Raw genomic sequence first — 5807 nt, forward strand, 5'->3', positions numbered from 1 at the left:
GTACCCCAAAGAGGAAACGGAATAAACATCACCCATTTTTAAGGGATATGAAAAGTCTTTCTTTTCCTAAGCTAGTATAACATTTGACAAACATGTTCATGAGTTCTGCAGTGTAGTTCCATAGTGTGGATAAATCATATTTAGTAATAAATCAGTGTGGTTATTCTATGGTGGTGTGTGTGTGTGTGTGTGTGTGTGTGTGTGTGTGTGTGTGTGTGTGTGTGTGTGTGGGGTTAAAAGCCAATGTGAGATTTCAGGTATTGTTCCTCAGGTGTTGCCTACATTTTTGAGTTTCTGTTCTGTTCTGTTCTGATCTGTTCTGTTCTATTCTGTTCTGAATCAGCTTCTCGCTGGCCTATGACTTACCTTGTAGGCCCTATAGGCCGACTAGCCAATGAGGCTAGTGATCCATCTATCTGTGTGTTCCCAGTGCTGAATTTACAAGTGTGCAAACCATGCCAAGAATCTTACATGGGTTCTGGGGGTCCCACTCAGGATGACATGCTTGCCTGGCGTAGCCTTTACAGACTGCCTTGATTTCTTTTATGGCTACTGCAATAAAACTCACAGAAACAACTAAAGAGACAAAGAGTTTATTTCGGTCATGGTTCCAGAGGAAGGAAGTCCATCATGGTGGTGAAGACATGGTAACTGGCAGGGTGTTCCCATGGTAACAGGGAAGGCATAGTGGCAGATGCAGAAAGCTAGTGGGTCACAGTTCATCCCCACTTGGAAAGCAGACCCTGAAAAGGAAGCAAGGTATAGCTATGAAGCCTCAAGGCGCTCCACGGGTGAACTACTTGCTCTGTGGAAGCGCCACATGCTATAGGTTCCACATGCTTCCCAAAGAGAGTCACTAGCTGGGGACCAAGTGTTCAAACACAGGAACCCCTGGGCCATAGGGGACATTTCATATTCAAATTATAATACCAACTGAGTTACTGTCTCAGTCCCAAATATTTCTTAATGGGTAAAATTATGACCACACACACACACACACACACACACTAGATAGATAGATAGATAGATAGATAGATAGATAGATAGATAGATAGATAGATAGATAGATAGATAGATGATAGATAGATGATAGATAGGTAGATAGATGATAGATAGGTAGATAGATGATAGATAGATAGATAGATAGATAGATAGATAGATAGATAGATATGAAAGCAACTGAAGCAAATAAGTCCCAGAAAATCTTGCAAAGTCACAAAGGCAATCATAACAATCTCCAGGTACCCGACTTCAGATGGAGGAAAGTCAGGTAAGGAGACCCAGGAGGATGTGCAGTCTGGCTTCCCAGACCTTAAGACTGCGAGGAAGAGCCATCAGCCTCCATGTACATTCCTCCACTATAAACCTCCTGCCGTATTCTCTATATCCACTTCCAGAACCTGCATTTCCCTGTTACTAATGGCAACCGAACATGTTACACATGCATTGTATTCAGAGGTTTTGCTGTCTACCCCCAGGAAGATGCAAACTCCGTAAGACTGAGGGGCCATGGCCTGACATGCTGAATGGGCTCTCAGCAAAGTGTGCTGGCAGACCTGACTTGTAACACCCAGCAGATCTCTCTGGAATGAAGAGATTTGTCAGTCAGTACTAGTGGCCTGTATTTGTATTTGACCACTGTATGACATCTGCACATCATTCCCAGGGACCTTTGCACTCTAATCCCTCCCATCTCCCCATCTCAGTTGGCTCCTGCTATGGCCCTGTTTCCTTTTATACAGTTTGACCTGTGATTCTGTGTGTTATCTCTCTCTCTCTCTCCCTCTCTCTCTCTCTCTCTCTCTCTCTCTCTCTCTCTCTCTCTCTCTCTCTCCAACCACCATCAACACATGCACGCACGCATCCACTCACACCTCCTCCATCCACCCCGACTCAACCTCCCAGAATCAAATATGTTAGCTTCGACATTTCACCTCATAGATGATTTCTCTGAGTATCCTTGCAGGCGCATCAGCTCTTCTCTCTAACATTTATTAATGCAGCCGACACTCTCTGGAGATGGGTGGGGGCTCCCCTGTGAGCAGAAGAGAAAGAACTGCATACAAACACAGATGGGCCCTGCACTCACGGAATGCATAGTGTCGCCAGGTCTGTGCCCCCCTCCTGTCTGAGGAGGCATCCAGCAACCTACAAAGCAATTACGTGCTGACATCTGTCTCCCCAACCAGACGCTCAAGTCCTGCAGGGAACGGCTGTTCCTCATCCGTCTCCATTCCCCACACGAAATGTTTGTTCCTTGATAAATGTTTAAATGAATGAAGCAACCTAATGGCCAAAGGATACGAGAGGATGATCGTTGCCAGCCATCATATTGACGGCCCATTTCTGTTTGCTCCTGGCCTCGAAGGTGTCTGTGCTGTTGCTGAGGATGTCATTGAATCTTCTTTCCTCCTTGGTACCTGTAATGGATGCCACTCACTCACACCTTTGTGCAAGATACTCAGGTGCTGTGGGATATCTCGAAGCTCGGCATCTTACTTAACCCTCAAAATAACACTACTTGGGCGATATCTCTAAAAAGCCCCACCCCTCCAGAAGGATCCTTATATAATTGACATTTGCTAAGAGGACAGGAAACATCTTCTTCAGTGATATGGCCATTGATAAGTTGTCTGTGCTACTCTGAAGAACCTCTTGCCCATGCTCATGTGAACAATCTTGGAGTCATAGGGTCTCTCTCTGCCTCTCTGTCTCTGTCTCTGTCTCTGTCTCTGTCTCTCTCTGTCTCTCTCTCTCTCTCTCTCTCTCACACACACACACACTCACACACACACACACACACACACACACACACACACACACACACACACACACCCCTCACAGCCCCATCTCGTATAAATGGGACCTGTCTTAGATTCACAGGACTCCCAAACCCTTCCTGGTAGAGACAAGGTCCTAATATCACCATCACCAGAGACCCAAGTCCCTATGTCTGTTTCCCACCCTACTCCACAGCTATCCATCCTATAACTCTGATTGCCTAGCGTAGGGCCTGGCAATGCAACAAGTCTAGACAATATTGATTTCCTTGACAAGTGACAAATAGAACATCATGATAAACTATTTCAGTTAACTCATGCGCACACACAAACAGAGAAAGAGAGAGACAGAGACAGAGACAGAGACAGAGACAGAGACAGAGACAGAGAAACAGAGAGACAGAGACAGAGACCTGGAGATTAGTAATGGGTCCTCAACCAGGAAAAAATCAACAATAACAATCAAGCCCCACCCAAGTCCTCAACCCACTCAAGCTTGTAAATAGCAAGAGCTAGACACATGGGTTATGCCTCAGTGAATGCACTGAACCATGTAATAACCTCACCCTAAAACAGCATAGTAATGCTACTGGGGACTATTCAGATGGGAAAATGTCAGGGCATTTTTAGACTTTGAATCCAGAAGGACATGGTTGGATTCCACTACTCTATCTGATGCCTACATGGTCTTCAGGAAGTTATTTGATCTTTCCAAGGTCTCCTGCCTTGTCTTTAAAATCAGGATATGCTAACAGATTCCATAGGCTAGTTGGGGAATGAAATGAAGTAACATTTACAGAAGAGCTAAGATTTCAAATAGATGTAAATGCCTTTTCCTTCTGCTCGCTTCCACTTCCTTCTCTTTGTGGAAATCTAGAATTCTTATTTAAAGAAAAAAATAAAGAGCCACCAATGTCAACCTCCAGCCACTGCAGAGCATACACCTATATGGGTCATCTGTCTGCCAGGGCTCTCTGTTGCCCTTAATAACTAAATTCGGGTTTTCTTTAATACTAGCCTGTTTCTGTTATAGACTGTTTCCCCTATAGACTGAGATGACATAGCATGGGGTCCATTTTCTTTATTACAACACAATAACCAAAGGATATGAGAGATATCATTTCTACCCATCACAGTGACATCATTCTTCATTCTAGGACTGGCCCAGAAGATCTGTGGCATTACTGTGGCTGCTGTTTTTACTTATAGTCTCTCCCCCAGTCTCCCCCGCCTCTCTCCCTCTCTCCCCACTTAGTCACCGTCATGGCTACCACTGGACCAACTCTGCATAACATATAAATGCATGACGCATAAATGGAGTGTTCACAGACCTCTGGAAAATGCCTCTTCCTTTAAGCAAACATCTTAACAAAACGATCTGCCCTCTCGTGCTGTGTGTGTGCATTGCACACACAGTTGTACGGCTGATTGTGCTCACCCTCACATGAATGTCCACGGATGACTCTGGGCACAATCCTACTCCACTAGCAGCAGACGTGAGTCACTGGGATAAGCTGCTCATCAGTCAAGGTACTGAAATGTGGAGTCCAAGAGAGCCCTGGCTCTGCACAGAGAAGACACCTGGGAGATGCTAATTAATGGCTGAAGAAATACGAGAGCAGTTCCATGGTCTCTGATCTAAATTATACATTCACCTTCTCCTGGCTCTGTGAGACACATAATAGGTGAATAAAAGAGCAAAACTCTGGAGCATTAATTCTTAAAATGCAGGCGGGGCATTCTACTTCCAAGTCCTGTTTTTCTCCGATTTCCTTTTGACTGATAGAAATCCCAACTCTACCGGAACAATTAAGAAGACAAACCAGAAGTATAGTCTCAGCATTTACAAAGCATATCCATTTCTAAGATTCTAAGTCAAACTCAGAAGTGGGCAGTTTGGGAAAGCAAGAAATAGTTCCTGCCCTAGGAGAACTTATGGTTGCCTGGAATAGATAGGAGGCAGTGTAGCGTAATAATTATTATTACAACAAAGTTGGTAAAGATTTAGTTCTGTAACAAACTACCACAAAGGCAGTAGCTGCATTCAGTTTTCCCCATTGCTGTACTAAATACCTAACAAAAGCTTCTCGGGGGAGAAAACTGTATTTTGGATCATAGTTACAATGACAGTCTATAGTGACCCTGAGAGCCAGGGCAGCAGGAGCACAATGCAGCTGTTCTGTCCGTATCGCTTCTGCAGCCAAGAAACAGTACTGATGTTTCTGTTTGCCTAGCTCACCTCTCCCAGGTTTTCCGCAGCCCAGGGCCCCTGCCCATAAGATGGTGCCACCTACTTTAGGGTGGGTCCCACCTCAATTAACCTCATCCCAGTCATCCCTCACAGCCACCTCCAGAGGCTCGTCTCCTAGACAATTCCAAACCCTGTCAAGTTGGCCAGTCAATGTACGTCATCACAGTAATTTAAAACACAAGAGATTGATCTCTTTAGTTCTAGATCCCAGAATTCCACAGTGAGCTAATCTGCTGAGACCAGCCTCTTAGGGGATCTAGTCTAGAGAGATACTCTGGTAGGCTTTTTATTGCTTCTGGTGGACTCTGGATTCCTTCACCTGAGGCCACATCGCTACAGTCTCTACCTCTGTCCTCAGTCATATTTTCCCCTGAGACGAAGCTCATTTTCATGTTTACTGTAGCAACACTTGTCCCTGCTTGAGTTGGACAGACCTGTGTCACCCAGGATAATTCCGCTGTGTTAACATCCGTAAAGCCTTTTCCCCAGGTAGCACTGATGGAGGCTGAATTAGGATGTGGAAAGGAAAGCTGTCTTTCAAACCATTCTAATAAGCATCATGCTGAGCCAATTGTGTGTTTGTGTGGAGAGTGGCAACTAAGGTCCTAAGGCCAGACACATTCTCTAAGGCCACTTAACTTGGAGAATGGCCAACTGCAACTCATACCCACTTCTGACTCAAAAACATGTGCACCCTGTGTCTCTGCTCACTCGAGAGACCGTGACATAGTATTTCATGTGACCTCAAATGACCATGAGGCTTAATTCATATCCAG

The 5807-nt window shown here is 44.9% G+C and overlaps 1 long non-coding RNA gene across 1 annotated transcript; it reads right to left on the reverse strand.

Annotated features, from left to right (window-relative positions):
* Positions 1 to 577: 577 nt before the first annotated feature.
* On the reverse strand, positions 578 to 4268 carry LOC116907119. The gene is made up of 2 exons (XR_004388807.1): positions 4219 to 4268; positions 578 to 743 (listed from the first exon to the last, which is right to left on the reverse strand). It is a non-coding gene; the product is annotated as an uncharacterized LOC116907119 (long non-coding RNA).
* Between the last annotated feature and the right edge of the window lie 1539 nt (positions 4269 to 5807).

This window comes from Rattus rattus, chromosome 8, assembly GCF_011064425.1.
Source record: "Rattus rattus isolate New Zealand chromosome 8, Rrattus_CSIRO_v1, whole genome shotgun sequence".
NCBI lineage: Eukaryota > Metazoa > Chordata > Mammalia > Rodentia > Muridae > Rattus > Rattus rattus.